At 39.9% G+C, this 19,033-nt stretch overlaps 1 long non-coding RNA gene across 1 annotated transcript in view; it reads left to right on the top strand.

The window, feature by feature from the left end:
* LOC141353270 (uncharacterized) overlaps positions 1 to 19,033 on the top strand; it is a 508,637-nt gene that overhangs the window by 184,265 nt on the left and 305,339 nt on the right. The gene's annotated exons all lie outside the window — the stretch shown is intronic.

Here is a 19,033-nt window from a genome sequence, read left to right as displayed (position 1 = left end):
TGTTACAAACCTGTATATATTTCCTTGTTCTTCTGATGAACACAAAGAAAGATATTTTGAGAAATGTTTGTAACCAAACTGATCTGAGGCCGCATTGACTTCCATAGTATTCCTTTATTCTACTATAGACGTCAATGGGGCCTCACATTGGTTTGATTACAAATATTTCTCAAAATATCTTCCTTTGTGTTCATCAGAACAAACAAATATATACAGGTTTGATGACAGAACTTTAATTTTGGTTAAAATATCCCTTTAAGAGATCTTTTGTACGGCTTACTCAGATCTAGAGGTCAGTACCTTTTCTAATGTTGTTTTTAAAGAAAAATGAAGGTGTATGTTCTATATTGTTCAGTGCATTACTGTGTAAAACACTAGTGTGAAGTAGAACTTAGTAATGAAAAAAACAATAAACCCCAACTAAGTGTATTTGCACACTGTTTGAAAAGTTGTACAATACATACGCCAAAGTCAAATTTTGCATGGACATGATACGCCAGTCCTTCCCGTTCACTTAATATAATCTTTTCATGTCATTTTATGTATTGGTTGTGTACTGGTATTTTTAAACCATTGTCTTTTGGGATTGGGGTTAGATTTGGGACTTGGATTAGTATGTTGTTGTATGTATAGGTTTCCTATTTTTAAACCATGCTCGCTTGAAGTTTGGGTTAGAATTTGAGTTAGGATGTCTGATATTTAACAGAAAGTTGTTCTAACTGCAATCCCAAGTGACAATGGTAAACAAAATTGGAAAAAAAGAAACCAATACATGAAATGGCACAAAAAGATGCACGGTGTTAAGTGAACGGGAAGGACTGGTATATCATATGCACGCAAATTTGAACTTGGTATATTGCATGACTTTTTAATGACGTGCTATTTATTATAGATAATTCCTGAAAATAGTTTGATATCAACAGTCACTTAATATTAATTATGCCAATAAACGGGCCATAACTAATTGCATTTCATCTACTTTAAGGAGATTGTCTGAGAATTTTAAACTCTCTGGGGCGGTTTCCCCGACAGGGATTAGACTAGTCCTAGACTAAAATAAATGTAAGAGAGTCCAAACTGAAAACAACTTGCAGTGACATATCTTAAAATACATCAGTGCCCTTTGTTTTGACTCAAAATGCACACAAGTGATGTTTTTCGTAAGGCATGTTTGCTAAAACTAGTTATATTTCCTAATTAAACTAAGGCCTAGTCCTGGCTTAAGCTAATCTTTGTCTGGTAAACCACCCCTCTATGTTTTCTACACTGAAGATTCATAATTTTACAAATAATTTTACAGATTCATAATTTTACAGAATACACCCTATATCAAATCACTGTATTATTACTTATATGCATTTATGGGAGAATGCTAGTTCATTTTGACCATGAATTGAACCAATGCAGCGTCATTTAATGGTGGGTATGCACAGGGATGAGCAGCATTTGAAATATACTAGGCTTTATGCCCAGCTGCATTTCTTCCTGCCTGACCTCAGTAGTCAGAACAACAATAATCAGACACACCTGGATTAATCAGTTTGTCCAATAATGGCAGACAGGAAACAAGGAGCTGGCTGAAGTTCAGGAAGTAGTGCAGCTGGGCATAAAGCCTATTGCTTACAAAATAAATGACCATAAGTTTCACTTTAGCACACTGTACCAGATCATAATGTCACGGAGTGACTTTTAGGGCGGAACTAAAAGTAAGAGGAGAAGTTCCGCCCGAACCGAATTGTACAAACACCCGTCACTTCCTGGTTCTCCATGGCAACTCAAATTGGGCTTTATTAGTCACAGGTGGAGAAATCAACGTTGCAATGTTTGATTGGGCAATGCAGCAAAGAGGAAACATACAAATAGTGCATCAGAGGCACAGGAGAGCGGTCGATTTTCGGGCGAATTCCCTTCCGCCAAGGGCGAAGCAAACGACGAAAGCTTTCTGAAGAGTCCGCAAAGAAACACTGCGGGTGAGACTGTGTGTTCTGCTACAGAGGCGAGGCAAACAGGCAGAGGCATTTGAGAAGATTCGCTAAACGGATGAAGCGCTTGGAGACTAACAACCAAAGCAGGTTTGAAGAAAGCGAAGTTTAAAGAGTTGTGTACTTACCAGTGTATGAATGCTGTATTGAAGGCTGTGTAGAGAGATGATCCCAGAGCAGAAACACCACAGCATTGTTGGGGGTTTGGAAAGCAGTCCGAGGAGAAAGAGTGATAAGGAGGAGGGAAGGCAAACCATTACGGAAGTTGTGAGTACAGCGGTTTTGTTGCTTTCGTTGATACACCAGAAAACGGAGACTAATACCTGTGTACGGGTGGGTGAGCCGGAGGATTAAAGGGCAACGCATACCACAGTGTGGGTATTAGAAACATCAATACCACTGCCCGTGTCAGCGAACCCAACTCTTCCTTCAGGGTGGACCTTGACTTAGTGCGGAGTATTGGCCTTATAAGTCACTAAAGTGTGTGTATTGCAGTGGGTGAGTGTGCTTTTTACGTGTGTGCACCTGAAGTCTTGCAGTGCTGTGCCGTGTCTTCTGTTGTCTGTACTCGCCTCTAGGTCAAGCAAATCCCTGTGGAAGTCACGTGAGCTGGTGTGGCGGTGACCACCATTCTGTACCTACCCACCTATAACTGTGTGAATGTAAGTGTGAGTAGGTGTGTAAGTGTGAGAAAGTGTGTAAATGGGAGTAAGTGTGTAAATGTCAGTGAGTGTGAGTAGGTGTGAGTGTAAGTGTTAGTAAGTGTGTAAATGTGAGTGTGTAAATGTAAGCGAATGTGAGTAAGTGTGTAAATGTGAGTAAGTGTGTAAATGTCAGTGAGTGTGAGTAAGTGTGAGTGAGTGTGAATGTAAGTGTTAGTAAGTGTGCAAATGTGAGTGAGTGTAAGTAAGTGTGAGAGTGAGTAAGTGTGTAAATGTGAGTAAGTGTGAGTGGGTGTTAGTGTGGGAGTAAGTGTGAGCAAGTGTGTCAATGTGAATTAGTGTGAATGTAAGTGTTAGTAAGTGTGACTAAGTGTGAGTGTAAGTGTGAGTGAGTTAGTGTAAATGAGTGGGTGTGAGAAACTGTGAGAGTAAGTGTGAGCAAGTGTGTCAATGTGAGTGAGTGTGAGTAAGTGTGAATTTAAGTGTTAAAAAGTGTGTAAATGTGAGCAAGTGTGAGTAAGTGCGAGTGTGAGTAAGTGTGTAAATGTGAGTAATTGTGTGTGGGTGTGAGTAAGTGTGAGCAAGTGTGTCAATGTGAGTGAGTATGAGTCATTGTGAGTCAGTTTGAACGTAAGTGTTAGTAAGTGTGTAAATGTGAGTGTGTAAATGTAAGCAAGTGTAAGTAAGTGTGTTAATGTGTGCAAGTGTGTAAATGTCAGTGAGTGTGAGTAAGTGTAAGAGTTAGTGTGAGCAAGTGTGTCAATGTGAGTTAGTGTGAGTAAGTGTGAGTGAGTGTGAATGTAAATGTTAGTAAGTGTGTAAATGTGAGTAAGTGTGAGTGTAAGTGTGAGTGAGTTAGTGTAAATGAGTGGGTGTGAGTAACTGTGAGAGTGAGTGTGAGCAAATGTGTCAATGTGAGTGAGTGTGAGTAAGTGTGAGTGAGTGTGAATGTAAGTGTAAGTTAGTGTTAGTGAGTGTGTAAATGTGAGCGAGTGTGAGTAAGTGTGAGTGTCAGTGTGTAAATGTGAGTAAGTGTGAGTAAGTGTGAGAGTAAGTGTGAGCAAGTGTGTCCATGTGAGTGAGTGAGTGTGAGTGAGTGAGAATGTAAGTGTTAGTAAGTGTGTAAATTTGAGTAAATGTGAGTTTAAGTGTAAGTGAGTTAGTGTAAATGAGTGTGTGTGAGTAACTGTGAGAGTAAGTGTGAGCAAGTGTGTCAATGTGACTGAGTGTGAATGTAAGAGTTAGTAAGTGTGTAAATGTGAGTGAGTGTGTAAATGTGAGCAAGTGTAAGTGTGTACATGTGAGTAAGTGTGGGTAAGTGTGTCAATGTGAGTGAGTGTGAGTAAGTGTGAGTGAGCGTGAATGTAAATGTTAGTAAGTGTGTAAATGTGAGTGAGTGTGTAAATGTGAGCAAGTGTGTAAATGTCAGTGAGTGTGAGTAAGTGTGAGTGTAACTGTTAGTAAGTGTGTAAATGTGAGTGTGTAAATGTAAGCGAATGTGAGTAAGTGTGTAAATGTACGTGAGTGTGAGTGAGTGTGAAAGTAAGTGTGAGCAAGTGTGCCAATGTGAGTGAGTGTGAGTGAGGGTGAATGTAAGTGTTAGTAAGTGTGCAAATGTGAGTGAGAGTGAGTAAGTGTGTAAATGTGAGTAAGTGTGAGTGGGTGTGAGTAAGTGTGAGAATAAATGTGAGCAAGTGTGTCAATGTGAGTGAGTGTGAATGTAAGTGTTAAAAAGTGTGTAAATGTAGCAAGTGTGAGTAAGTGCGAGTGTGAGTGAGTGTGTCAATGTGAGTAAGTGTGAGTCATTGTTAGTCAATGTGAATGTAAGTGTTAGTAAGTGTGTAAATGTGAGTGTGTAAATGTAAGCAAGTGTGAGTAAGTGTGTAAATGTGAGCAAGTGTGTAAATGTCACAGAGTGTGAGTAAGTGTAAGTGTGAGTAAGTGTGTAAATAGGAGTATGTGTGTAAATGTGAGTGAGTGTGAGTAAGTGTAAGAGTTAGTGTGAGCAAGTGTGTCAATGTGAGTGAGTGAGTGTGAGTGTGAGTGTAAATGTGAGTAAGTGTGTAAATGTGAGTAAGTGTGTAAATGTGAGTAAGTGTGTAAATGTGAGTGAGTGTGAGAGTAAGTGTGAGCAAGTGTGTCAATGTGAGTGAGTGAGTGTGAGTGAGTGTCAATGAAAGTGTTAGTAAGTATGTAAATTTGAGTAATTGTGAGTTTAATTGTAAGTGAGTTAGTGTAAATGAGTGGGTGTGAGTAAATGTGAGAGTAAGTGTGGGCAAGTGTGTCAATGTGAGTGAGTGTGAATGTAAGTGTTAGTAAGTGTGTAAATGTGAGTGAGTGTGTAAATTTGAGCGAGTGTAAGTGTGTAAATGTGAGTAAGTGTGTAAATGGGAGTAAGTTGGTAAATGTCAGTGAGTGTGAGTAAGTGTGATTGTAAGTGTTAGTAAGTGTGTAAATGTGAGTGTGTAAATGTAAGCGAATGTGAGTAAGTGTGTAAATGTGAGTAAGTGTGTAAATGTGAGTAAGTGTGTAAATGTCAGTGAGTGTGAGTAAGTGTGTAAATGTGAGCAAGTGTGTAAATGTCAGTGAGTGTGAGTATGTGTGAGTGTAACTGTTAGTAAGTCTGTAAATGTGAGTGTAAATGTAAGCGAATGTGAGTAAGTGTGTAAATGTATGTGAGTGTGAGTGAGTGTGAAAGTAAGTGTGAGCAAGTGTGTCAATGTGAGTGAGTGTGAGTGAGGGTGAATGTAAGTGTTAGTAAGTGTGCAAATGTGAGTGAGTGTGAGTAAGTGTGTAAATGTGAGTAAGTGTGAGTGAGTGTGAGTCAGTGTGAGAATAAATGTGAGCAAGTGTGTCAATGTGAGTGAGTGTGAATGTAAGTGTTAGTAAGTGTGTAAATGTGAGTAAGTGTGAGTGTAAGTGTTAGTGAATTAGTGTAAATGAGTGGGTGTGAGAAACTGTGAAAGTAAGTGTGAGCAAGTGTGTCAATGTGAGTGAGTGTGAATGTAAGTGTTAAAAAGTGTGTAAATGTAGCAAGTGTGAGTAAGTGCGAGTGTGAGTGAGTGTGTCAATGTGAGTAAGTGTGAGTCATTGTGAGTCAGTGTGAATGTAAGTGTTAGTAAGTGTGTAAATGTGAGTGTGTAAATGTAAGCAAGTGTGAGTAAGTGTGTAAATGTGAGCAAGTGTGTAAATGTCACAGAGTGTGAGTAAGTGTAAGTGTGAGTAAGTGTGTAAATGGGAGTATGTGTGTAAATGTGAGTGAGTGTGAGTAAGTGTAAGAGTTAGTGTGAGCAAGTGTGTCAATGTGAGTGAGTGAGTGTGAGTGTGAATGTAAATGTTAGTAAGTGTGTAAATGTGTGTAAGTGTGTAAATGTGAGTGAGTGTGAGAGTGTGAGCAAGTGTGTCAATGTGAGTGAGTGTGAGTGAGTGTCAATGAAAGTGTTAGTAAGTGTGTAAATGTGAGTGTGTTAATGTAAGCAAATGTGAGTAAGTGTGTGAATGTGAGTAAGTGTGTAAATGTCAGTGAGTGTGAGTAAGTGTGAGTGTGAGTAAGTGTGTAAATGTGAGCAAGTGTGTAAATGTCAGTGAGTGTGAGTAAGTGTGATTGTAAGTGTTAGTAAGTGTGTAAATGTGAGTGTGTTAATTTAAGCAAATGTGAGTAAGTGTGTAAATGTGAGTAAGTGTGTAAATGTGAGTAAGTGTGTAAATGTCAGTGAGTGTGAGTAAGTGTGAGTGTGAGTAAGTGTGTAAATGTGAGCAAGTGTGTTAATGTCAGTGAGTGTGAGTAAGTGTGAGTGTAACTGTTAGTAATTGTGTAAATGTGAGTGTGTAAATGTAAGCGAATGTGAGTAAGTTTGTAAATGTACGTGAGTGTGAGTGAGTGTGAATGTAAGTGTTAGTAAGTGTGCAAATGTGAATGAATGTGAGTAAGTGTGAGAGTAAGTGTGAGCAAGTGTGAGTCAGTGTGAATGTGAGTGTAAGTGTGTAAATGCGAGTAAGTGTGTAAATGTAAGTAAGTGTGAGTGGATGTGAGTGGGTGTGAGCAAGTGTGTCAATGTGAGTGAGTGTGAGTAAGTGTGAGTCAGTGTGAATGTGAGTGTAAGTGTGTATATGCGAGTAAGTGTGTAAATGTAAGTAAGTGTGAGTGGATGTGAGTGGGTGTGAGCAAGTGTGAGAGTGAGTGTGAGCAAATGTGTCAATGTGAGTGAGTGTGAGTGAGTGTAAATGTGAGTGTTAGTAAATGTGTAAATCTGAGTAATTGTGAGTGTAAGTTTGAGTGAGTTAGTGTAAATGAGTGAGTGTGAGTAACTGTGGGAGTAAGTATGAGCAAGTGTGTCAATGTGAGCCAGTGTGAGTAAGTGTGAGTCTGAGTAAGTGTGTAAATGGGAGTAAGTGTGTAAGTGTGAGCAAGTGTGTCAATGTGAGTGAGTGTGAGTAAGTGTGAGTCAGTGTGAATGTGAGTGTAAGTGTGTAAATGCGAGTAAGTGTGTAAATGTGAGTAAGTGTGAGTGGGTGTGAGTAAGTGTGAGAGTAAGTGTGAGCAAGTGTGTCAATGTGAGTGAGTGTGAGTGAGTGTGAATGTAAATGTGAGTAAGTGTGTAAATATGAGTGAGTGTGTAAATGTGAGTGAGTGTGAATGTAAGTGTTAGTAAGTGTGTAAATGTGATTAAGTCTGAGCGTAAGTGTGAGTGAGTTAGTGTAAATGAGTGGGTCTGAGTAACTGTGAGAGTAAGTGTGAGCAAGTGTGTCAATGTGAGTGAGTGTGAGTGAGTGTGAATGTAAATGTAAATGTGAGTAAGTGTGTAAATGTGAGTGAGTGCGTAAATGTGAGTGAGGGCGTGTAAGTGTGTAAATGTGAGTAAGTGTGTAAATGTGAGTGAGTGTGTAAATGTGAGTAAGTGTGTAAATGTAAGTGTGAGTGGATGTGAGTAAGTGTGGGACTAAGTGTGAGCAAGTGTGTCAATGTGACTGAGTGTGAGTGAGTGTAAATGTAAGTGTTAGTAAGTGTGTAAATGTGAGTGTAAGTGTGAGTGAGTTAGTGTAAATGAGTGGGTGTGAGTAACTGTGAGAGTAAGTGTGAGCAAGTGTGTCAATGTGAGTGAGTGAGTGAGTGTGAGTGAGTGTGAATGTAAATGTGATTAAGTGTGTAAATGTCAGTGAGTGTGTAAATGTGAGTGAGTGTGAGTAAGTGTGTAAACGTCAGTGAGTGTGAGTAAGTGTGAGTGTGATTAAGTGTGTAAATGGGAGTAAGTGTGTAAATGTGAGTGAGTGTGAGTAAGTGTGTAAATGGGAGTAAGTGTGAGTGGATGTGAGTAAGTGTGAGAGTGAGTGTGAGCAAGTGTGTCAATGTGAGTGAGTGAGTGTGAGTGAATGTAAATGTGAGTGTTAGTAAATGGGTAAATCTGAGTAATTGTGAGTGTAAGTGTGAGTGAGTTAGTGTAAATGAGTGGGTGTGAGTAACTGTGAGAGTAAGTGTGAGCAAGTGTGTCAATGTGAGTGAGTGAGTGTGAGTAAGTGTGAATGTAAATGTGATTAAGTGTGTAAATGTCAGTGAGTGTGTAAATGTGAGTGAGTGTGAGTAAGTGTGTAAACGTCAGTGAGTGTGAGTAAGTGTGAGTGTGATTAAGTGTGTAAATGGGAGTAAGTGTGTAAATGTGAGTGAGTGTGAGTAAGTGTGTAAATGTGAGTAAGTGTGAGTGGGTGTGAGTAAGTGTGAGAGTGAGTGTGAGCAAGTGTGTCAATGTGAGTGAGTGAGTGTGAGTGAATGTAAATGTGAGTGTTAGTAAATGTGTAAATCTGAGTAATTGTGAGTGTAAGTGTGAGTGAGTTAGTGTAAATGAGTGGGTGTGAGTAACTGTGAGAGTAAGTATGAGCAAGTGTGTCAATGTGAGCCAGTGTGAGTAAGTGTGAGTCTGAGTAAGTGTGTAAATGGGAGTAAGTGTGTAAATGTCAGTGAGTGTGAGTAAGTGTAAGTGTAAGGGCCCTATCTTGCACCCAGCGCAATTGATTTTGTCAGTGACGCATGTATCATTTCGTATTTTGCACCGGCGCACAGCGGGTTTTTCCCTCCACAGACGCACGTCGGCAAACTAGGGAATGAACTTGCGCTCCCTGGGCGGTTCAGCGCAAAAAAGGAGGCGTGCTCCGGTGCAAACCATCTCTTATGCTATTTTGCAGCTTCAAAAAACAATTGCGCTACTAACCAAAAAAAAATAGTCTAAAGTCAGTGGCGCGTTGCGCGTGGTTCATTATGCTATTTTAAAGGGCGCATGCTTGACCGTGCACAACGCGCATTGCTTATCTAATCTACACAGATGCAACAGTTATTTTTTAAAATCATAAATTGTTAAAATAAAAAATTTTAGATAATTTAAATTATTAAATCATAAATTGTTACAATAAAAAATATTAATACATGAGATAATGGAAATCATTGTGGTGAGCATTGTGGTGATAGTTTTTATTTATTTTGTGTGGCAGCGTTAAACAATTATCATGCAAATAACGATTAAAATATTTTCATAAGTTTGTTGTGTGGCTGTATTACGTTTATTTTATGTAAATAATAATTAAAAAGTTTTCATAAGAAACCTTCATGTATGTGAACTTGATTTGTAAGTGTACTTTGGGGTTGGACCTTGCTTGCGTTTCTTGTGTCCGATTTCAAAGCCCCCAAACCCTTTCAGCGGTGAGGGTGGACACAGCGATGTCCTCCTGTGTGCCCGGCGTGCCCGATTTATGCTGGCAAGCTTGGGATCCCCCCGTCTCCTGACATCATTGTAGTGCTTGGCGCAGCTGATGAGACAATTGCGGCTATTTCCTCTCACGCTTGTTTAACCGAAGCTGATTTGGGCGGGTTTCTCCCATCTCCATACAAAACAACTTCTCTGTCTTTGACTGCTCTTACAAGAACGTCGGTCTCCTCGGCTGTGAACCGCTCCTGGCGTGCGCCTGTCAAATCCGTCATAATAATAGCAACCCGCCATGGAACTTGCGCCCTTGGGTTTAAAGGGAATGTTGGATAGCGATCTGATTGGTTTATTTGACGTTACGCCCAAACCACACCTATGAATAATGAACCTACTTCAGACCAACCCCTTATTGATTTGCGCCCGGCGCAAGACTTATTTCTCCCGCCGGGAAAATAGCAACAGCGCCCAAGATCCGCCCACAAAGTCACTTGCGCTTTGTGCTTCGGACTTGCGTTTCAGATCGTTAAAATAGGGCCCTAAGTGTTAGTAAGTGTGTAAATGTGAGTGTGTAAATATAAGCGAATGTGAGTGTGTAAATGTGAGTAAGTGTGTAAATGTCAGTGAGTGTGAGTAAGTGTGAGTAGGTGTGTAAATGTGAGTAAGTGTGTAAATGTCAGTAAGTGTGAATGTAAGTGTGAGCAAGTGTGTCAATGTGAGTGAGTGTGAGTGAGTGTAAATGTAAGTGTGTAAATGTGAGGAATTGTGAGTTTAAGTGTGAGCAAGTGTGTCAATGTGAGGGAGTGTGAATATAAGTGTTAGTAAGTGTGTAAATGTTAGTGAGTGTGTAAATGTGAGCGAGTGTGAGTAAATGCGAGCGTAATTGTGTAAATGTGAGTAAGTGTCAGTGGGTGTAAGTGTGAGAGTAAGTGTGAGAACGTGTGTCAATGTGAGTGAATGTGAGTAAGTGTGAGTGAGTGTAAATGTAAATGTCAGTAAGTGTGTAAATGTGAGTAAGTGTAAGTGTGAGTGGGTATGAGTAAGTGTGAGAGTGAGTGTGAGCAAGTGTGTCAATGTGAGTGAGTGAGTGTGAGTGAGTGTAAATGTAAGTGTTAGTAAGTGTGTAAATGTGAGTAAGTGTGAGTGAGTGTGAATGTAAGTGTTAGCAAGTGTGTAAATGTGAGTGAGTGTGTAAATGTGACTGAGTGTGAGTAAGTGTGAGTGTAAGTGTGTAAATGTGAGTAAGTGTGAGTGGGTGTGAGTAAGTCTGAGCAAATGTGTCAATGTGAGTGAGTGAGTGTGAGTGAGTGTAAATGTAAGTGTTAGTAAGTGTGTAAATGTGAGTAAGTGTGAGTGAGTGTGAATGTAAGTGTTAGTAAGTGTGTAAATGTGAGTGTGTAAAAATAAGCAAGTGTGTAAATGTGAGCAAGTGTGTAAATGTCAGTGAGTGTGAGTAAGTGTGAGTGGGTTTGAGTGGTTGTGAGTAACTGTGAAAGTAAGTGTGAGCAAGTGTGTCATTGTGAGTGAGTGTGAGTAAGTGTGAGTGAGTGTAAATGTAAATGTCAGTAAGTGTATAAATGTGAGTAAGTGTGAGTGTAAGTGTGAGTGAGTTAGTGTAAATGAGTGGATGTGAGTAACTGTGAGAGTAAGTGTGAGCAAATGTGTCAATGTGAGTGAGTGTGAGTAAGTGTAAGTGAGTGTGTATGTAAGTGTTAGTAAGTGTGAGTGTGAGTAAGTGTGTAAACGTAAGTGTGAGCAAGTGTGTCAATGTGAGTGAGTGTGAGTAAGTGTGAGTCAGTGTGAATGTGAGTGTAAGTGTGTAAAGGCGAGTAAGTGTGTAAATGTTAGTAAGTGTGAGTGGATGTGAGTGGGTGTGAGTAAGTGTAAATGTGAGTGTTAATAAATGTGTAAATCTGAGTAATTGTGAGTGTTAGTGTGAGTGAGTTAGTGTAAATGAGTGGGTGTGAGTAACTGTGAGAGTAAGTATGAGCAAGTGTGTCAATGTGAGCCAGTGTGAGTAAGTGTAAGTGTGAGTCTGAGTAAGTGTGTAAATGGGAGTAAGTGTGTAAATGTCAGTGAGTGTGAGTAAGTGTGAGTGTAAGTGTTAGTAAGTGTGTAAATGTGAGTGTGTAAATGTAAGCGAATGTGAGTGTGTAAATGTGAGTAAGTGTGTAAATGTCAGTGAGTGTGAGTAAGTGTGAGTGTGAGTAGGTGTGTAAATGTGAGTAAGTGTGTAAATGTCAGTGAGTGTGAATGTAAGTGTGAGCAAGTGTGTAAATGTGAGTGAGTGTGTAAATGTGAGTGAGTGTGAGTAATTGTGTAAATGTGAGTAAGTGTGTAAATGTCAGTGAGTTTGAGTAAGTCTGAGTGTGATTAAGTGTATAAATGGGAGTAAGTGTGTAAATGGGAGTGAGTGTGAGTAAGTGTGAGTTTGAGTAAGTGTGTAAATGTGAGTAAGTGTGAGTGGATGTGAGTAAGTGTGAATATAAGTGTTAGTAAGTGTGTAAATGTTAGTGAGTGTGTAAATGTGAGCGAGTGTGAGTAAGTGTGAGCGTAAGTGTGTAAATGTGAGTAAGTGTTAGTGGGTGTGAGTAAGTGTGAGTGAGTGTAAATGTAAATGTCAGTAAGTGTGTAAATGTGAGTAAGTGTGAGTGTAAGTGTGAGAGGGTATGAGTAAGTGTGAGAGTGAGTGTGAGCAAGTGTGTCAATGTGAGTGAGTGAGTGAGTGTGAGTGTAAATGTAAGTGTTAGTAAGTGTGTAAATGTGAGTAAGTGTGAGTGAGTGTGAATGTAAGTGTTAGCAAGTGTGTAAATGTGAGTGAGTGTGTAAATATGACTGAGTGTAAGTGTGAGTGTAAGTGTGTAAATGTGAGTAAGTGTGAGTGGGTGTGAGTAAGTCTGAGCAAGTGTGTCCATGTGAGTGAGTGGGAGTCAGTGTGAATGTAAGTGTTAGTAAGTGTGTAAATGTGAGTGTGTAAAAATAAGCAAGTGTGAGTAAGTGTGAGTAAGTGTGTAAATGTGAGCAAGTGTGTAAATGTCAGTGAGTTTGAGTAAGTGTGAGTGGGTTTGAGTGGTTGTGAGTAACTGTGAAAGTAAGTGTGAGCAACTGTATCAATGTGAGTGAGTGTGAGTAAGTGTGAGTGAGTGTAAATGTAAATGTCAGTAAGTGTATAAATGTGAGTAAGTGTGAGTGAGTTAGTGTAAATGAGTGGATGTGAGTAACTGTGAGAGTAAGTGTGAGCAAATGTGTCAATGTGAGTGAGTGAGTGTGAGTAAGTGTAAGTGAGTGTGTATGTAAGTGTTAGTAAGTGTGTAAATGTGAGTGAGTGTGTAAATGTGAGTGAATGTGAGTAAGTGTGAGTGTGAGTAAGTGTGTAAATGTTAGTAAGTGTGAGCAAGTGTGTCATTGTGAGTGAGTGTGAGTAAGTGTGAGTCAGTGTGAATGTGAGTGTAAGTGTGTAAATGCGAGTAAGTGTGTACATGTAAGTAAGTGTGAGTGGATGTGAGTGGGTGTGAGCAAGTGTGAGAGTGAGTGTGAGCAAGTGTGTCAATGTGAGTGAGTGTGAGTGAGTGTAAATGTGAGTGTTAGTAAATGTGTAAATCTGAGTAATTGTGAGTGTAAGTTTGAGTGAGTTAGTGTAAATGAGTGGGTGTGAGCAACTGTGAGAGTAAGTATGAGCAAGTGTGTCAATGTGAGCCAGTGTGAGTAGGTGTGAGTTTGAGTAGGTGTGTAAATGGGAGTAAGTGTGTAAATGTGAGTAAGTGTGAGCAAGTGTGTCAATGTGAGTGAGTGTGAGTAAGTGTGAGTCAGTGTGAATGTGAGTGTAAGTGTGTAAATGCGAGTAAGTGTGTAAATGTCAGTATGTGTGAGTGTGAGTAAGTGTGTAAATGTGAGTAAGTGTGTAAATGTGAGTAAGTGTGAGTGGGTGTGAGTAAGTGTGAAAGTAAGTGTGAGCAAGTGTGTCAATGTGAGTGAGTGTGAGTGAGTGTGAATGTAAATGTGAGTAAGTGTGTAAATGTGAGTAAGTGTGTAAATGTGAGTGAGTGTGAATGTAAGTGTTAGTAAGTGTGTAAATGTGAGTAAGTGTGAGCGTAAGTGTGAGTGAGCTAGTGTAAATGAGTGTGTCTGAGTAACTGTGAGAGTAAGTGTGAGCAAGTGTGTCAATGTGAGTGAGTGTGAGTGAGTGTGAATGTAAATGTGAGTAAGTGTGTAAATGTGAGTGAGTGTGTTAATGTGAGTGAGGGCGTGTAGGTGTGTAAATGTGAGTAAGTGTGTAAATGTGAGTGAGTGTGAGTAAGTGTGTAAATGTGAGTAAGTGTGTAAATGTCAGTGAGTGTGAGTAAGTCTGAGTGTGATTAAGTGTATAAATGGGAGTAAGTGTGTAAATGGGAGTGAGTGTGAGTAAGTGTGAGTTTGAGTAAGTGTGTAAATGTGAGTAAGTGTGAGTGGATGTGAGTAAGTGTGAGTGAGTGTGAATATAAGTGTTAGTAAGTGTGTAAATGTTAGTGAGTGTGTAAATGTGAGCCAGTGTGAGTAAGTGCGTGTTTAAGTGTGTAAATGTGAGTAAGTGTTAGTGGGTGTGAGTAAGTGTGAGTGAGTGAGTGTAAATGTAAATGTCAGTAAGTGTGTAAATGTGAGTAAGTGTGAGTGTAAGTGTGAGAGGGTATGAGTAAGTGTGAGAGTGAGTGTGAGCAAGTGTGTCAATGTGAGTGAGTGAGTGAGTGAGTGAGTGTGAGTGTAAATGTAAGTGTTAGTAAGTGTGTAAATGTGAGTAAGTGTGAGTGAGTGTGAATGTAAGTGTTAGCAAGTGTGTAAATGTGAGTGAGTGTGTAAATATGACTGAGTGTGAGTAAGTGTGAGTGTAAGTGTGTAAATGTGAGTAAGTGTGAGTGGGTGTGAGTAAGTCTGAGCAAGTGTGTCCATTTGAGTGAGTGTGAGTCAGTGTGAATGTAAGTGTTAGTAAGTGTGTAAATGTGAGTGTGTAAAAATAAGCAAGTGTGAGCAAGTGTGAGTAAGTGTGAGTAAGTGTTTAAATGTGAGCAAGTGTGTAAATGTCAGTGAGTGTGAGTAAGTGTGAGTGGGTTTGAGTGGTTGTGAGTAACTGTGAAAGTAAGTGTGAGCAAGTGTGTCAATGTGAGTGAGTGTGAGTAAGTGTGAGTGAGTGTGAATGTAAATGTCAGTAAGTGTATAAATGTGAGTAAGTGTGAGTGAGTTAGTGTAAATGAGTGGATGTGAGTAACTGTGAGAGTAAGTGTGAGCAAATGTGTCAATGTGAGTGAGTGAGTGTGAGTAAGTGTAAGTGAGTGTGTATGTAAGTGTTAGTAAGTGTGTAAATGTGAGTAAGTGTGAGTGAGTGTAAATGTAAATGTCAGTAAGTGTATAAATGTGAGTAAGTGTGAGTGTAAGTGTGAGTGAGTTAGTGTAAATGAGTGGATGTGAGTAACTGTGAGAGTAAGTGTGAGCAAATGTGTCAATGTGAGTGAGTGTGAGTAAGTGTAAGTGAGTGTGTATGTAAGTGTTAGTAAGTGTGAGTGTGAGTAAGTGTGTAAATGTAAGTGTGAGCAAGTGCGTCAATGTGAGTGAGTGTGAGTAAGTGTGAGTCAGTGTGAATGTGAGTGTAAGTGTGTAAAGGCGAGTAAGTGTGTAAATGTAAGTAAGTGTGAGTGGATGTGAGTGGGTGTGAGTAAGTGTGAGAGTGAGCAAGTGTGTCAATGTGAGTGAGTGTGAGTGAGTGTAAATGTGAGTGTTAATAAATGTGTAAATCTGAGTAATTGTGAGTGTTAGTGTGAGTGAGTTAGTGTAAATGAGTGGGTGTGAGTAACTGTGAGAGTAAGTATGAGCAAGTGTGTCAATGTGAGCCAGTGTGAGTAAGTGTAAGTGTGAGTCTGAGTAAGTGTGTAAATGGGAGTAAGTGTGTAAATGTCAGTGAGTGTGAGTAAGTGTGAGTGTAAGTGTTAGTAAGTGTGTAAATGTGAGTGTGTAAATGTAAGCGAATGTGAGTGTGTAAATGTGAGTAAGTGTGTAAATGTCAGTGAGTGTGAGTAAGTGTGAGTGTGAGTAGGTGTGTAAATGTGAGCAAGTGTGTCAATGTGAGTGAGTGTGAGTAAGTGTGAGTGAGTGTAAATGTAAATGTCAGTAAGTGTATAAAAGTGAGTAAGTGTGAGTGAGTTAGTGTAAATGAGTGGATGTGAGTAACTGTGAGAGTAAGTGTGAGCAAATGTGTCAATGTGAGTGAGTGTGAGTAAGTGTAAGTGAGTGTGTATGTAAGTGTTAGTAAGTGTGTAAATGTGAGTGAGTGTGTAAATATGAGTGAATGTGAGTAAGTGTGAGTGTGAGTAAGTGTGTAAATGTTAGTAAGTGTGAGCAAGTGTGTCAATGTGAGTGAGTGTGAGTAAGTGTGAGTCAGTGTGAATGTGAGTGTAAGTGTGTAAATGCGAGTACGTGTGTAAATGTAAGTAAGTGTGAGTGGATGTGAGTGGGTGTGAGCAAGTGTGAGAGTGAGTGTGAGCAAGTGTGTCAATGTGAGTGAGTGTGAGTGAGTGTAAATGTGAGTGTTAGTAAATGTGTAAATCTGAGTAATTGTGAGTGTAAGTTTGAGTGAGTTAGTGTAAATGAGTGGGTGTGAGCAACTGTGAGAGTAAGTATGAGCAAGTGTGTCAATGTGAGCCAGTGTGAGTAAGTGTGAGTCTGAGTAGGTGTGTAAATGGGAGTAAGTGTGAGCAAGTGTGTCAATGTGAGTGAGTGTGAGTAAGTGTGAGTCAGTGTGAATGTGAGTGTAAGTGTGTAAATGCGAGTAAGTGTGTAAATGTCAGTATGTGTGAGTGTGAGTAAGTGTGTAAATGTGAGTAAGTGTGTAAATGTGTGTAAGTGTGTAAATGTGAGTAAGTGTGTAAATGTGAGTAAGTGTGAGTGGGTGTGAGTAAGTGTGTCAATGTGAGTGAGTGTAAGTGAGTGTGAATGTAAATGTGAGTAAGTGTGTAAATGTGAGTAAGTGTGTAAATGTGAGTGAGTGTGAATGTAAGTGTTAGTAAGTGTGTAAATGTGAGTAAGTGTGAGCGTAAGTGTGAGTGAGCTAGTGTAAATGAGTGTGTCTGAGTAACTGTGAGAGTAAGTGTGAGCAAGTGTGTCAATGTGAGTGAGTGTGAGTGAGTGTGAATGTAAATGTGAGTAAGTGTGTAAATGTGAGTGAGTGTGTTAATGTGAGTGAGGGCGTGTAAGTGTGTAAATGTGAGTAAGTGTGTAAATGTGAGTGAGTGTGAGTAAGTGTGTAAATGTGAGTAAGTGTGTAAATGTCAGTGAGTGTGAGTAAGTCTGAGTGTGATTAAGTGTATAAATGGGAGTAAGTGTGTAAATGGGAGTGAGTGTGAGTAAGTGTGAGTTTGAGTAAGTGTGTAAATGTGAGTAAGTGTGAGTGGATGTGAGTAAGTGTGAGTGAGTGTGAATATAAGTGTTAGTAAGTGTGTAAATGTTAGTGAGTGTGTAAATGTGAGCGAGTGTGAGTGCGATGGTGTGGTACTCATCAATTTTAAGGGGGAATGTGTGACGTGCCTTGGGTTCATCCCACTTTAGCCGGCAGTGGGATGGGTCTTTATAGGTATTGTAATTTGGAACACCTGTTCACTCCTATTTAAACCTGTGTGATGTTGTAATGGGTGCTCTTTGTTCTATTACCCCTTTTGGCTTTTGGTTAATTTTTGCGGTCTCCGTTTTGTTTATTTTGGTATGTATTAATTTAGTTATTTTGGACGTTTGTGCTTGTGTTAATTATGTAGTTTTATTTTAAAAGATTATATTCTCTTAAGCGATTTATCCTTGTTTAAAATGTTGTTTTGCTAAATAAAATTCCTTTGCAAAGAAATTGTTTTCGTTGCCTCCCTCATTTGTCATGGCGTGAGCCGGTCGTGACATACAAGACAACCTCTGGAAAAGATACGGAGAAACTGAAGTGTCATCTGCTATCTCCGCAGCAGAGAGAGCCTGTTCACGCACAGTCACTATACCTGTCGATAGCATCAGCTATGAAAGTTATGTAGTGCAACTTGAGCTTTTGATAAGACTGGTGAAGGAAGCAACTGGAGCTTTGATAAATTGGGAGAGATGGACTCCAACGTCGGAGAGAGCAAATCTTGATAGTCGTGTTAGAAAGCTGAAAGATTTTAGCAACGAGCTTGAAGCAAGAAAAGCTGAATTTGCATGGGCTCGGAGCGCAGCTGAGGCTGATCGAGCAGCAGAAACTAATACAGGGAGAAATCTGGATAGCGCAGCATCTGCAGCACAAATTATGCCAGTGGTTAAACTTAGACCCACAAGTTTGCCTAAGTTTAGTGGGATTAAGAGAGATTTCTACCGCTGGAAAAAGGACTGAGAAAATCTACAGAGTCAAGGAGAGCCCACTGGATCAGCTGAGGTTAAAAAAATCCAGCTTGTGGACAGCATTGATGAAAAGATTGCTAAAGAACTCAGATTATCTTCTTATAACACTGCAGCTGACATATTCAGGGTCTTAGAAAACCGTTTTGGAGATAAAATCTCCATTGCCATGGAAATTGTTGAGGAGTTGGAGAGAGTCCCAGCTGTAAGAGGAAATCAGACCAGAAGAGAGATAGAATTAATCCAAATGGTTGAAAAAGCACTGACAAATCTCACAGATCTGGGAAATATTGGTGCAATAAAGAACCCACTCGTAATAAAGTCCATTGAGAGCAAGTTGCCAGACTATGTGAAAAGGGACTGGCTGGGCTGCATGACAGATCCTGCAAATGGCATCACACCAGAGAACCACTTCGATGCACTGTTAGAGTTCCTAAAGAAAGAGGAAGCCATTCTTGAGAAGCTGGATCATCTCAAAATTTCAGATAGAGCGAAAAAGCCAGAAAGGAGATCTGAGAGGAACTATGCTTTTACTAGGTCGACAAAGAAAGTTTCTACAAAGGGTGGGTGCATTGTGTGTGGAGTGGAGAAACACAGAGACAAGATTTTCTTCTGCAAAAAGTTTAGAGAACTAAAACTAGCAGAGAAGAGATATATTGTGGGAAAGCTGGGAGCATGTAAAAAGTGCTTAGGATGTCATGAGGATGATGACAGGTGTAGCGACAGTTACCTTTGCAGAAACAAAGATTGTAAAAGAGGGTCCTTGTCAGACCATCATTACTTCCTTTGTCCAAGAGGGGAACTCAAGAACATAAGTGAAGGCAAGGCTGTCACCAGGAATCCTAGAAAAGGCAACAGACTGACCGAAGAACAGGAGGAATTCTTGGCTGGACTCTCACCAGAAATGGCAGAAAAGTGCAAGAAAGCATTCACCAACAAAGTTAAAGCAGTAAGCTGCTCTAATCAAAACCTGATGGGATTGTTGGATGAAAGTGGGCTAGAAGAGCTTCCTGTTATCATGATGCTGATGGAGGTAACCTCAAATGCAGGCCAGAAACTTGGTACTCTGAATGACTTGGCATCTGACACAAATTATATTACAAAAAAGATGTCAGCGAGTGTGAGTAAGTGTGAGTGGGTTTGAGTGGTTGTGAGTAACTGTGAAAGTAAGTGTGAGCAAGTGTGTCAATGTGAGTGAGTGTGAGTAAGTGTGAGTGAGTGTAAATGTAAATGTCAGTAAGTGTATAAATGTGAGTAAGTGTGAGTGTAAGTGTGAGTGAGTTAGTGTAAATGAGTGGATGTGAGTAACTGTGAGAGTAAGTGTGAGCAA

The sequence above is a fragment of the Misgurnus anguillicaudatus genome, chromosome 21 (assembly GCF_027580225.2).
Source record: "Misgurnus anguillicaudatus chromosome 21, ASM2758022v2, whole genome shotgun sequence".
Lineage (NCBI taxonomy): Eukaryota > Metazoa > Chordata > Actinopteri > Cypriniformes > Cobitidae > Misgurnus > Misgurnus anguillicaudatus.
This window is presented reverse-complemented; position numbering and strand designations above follow the sequence as displayed.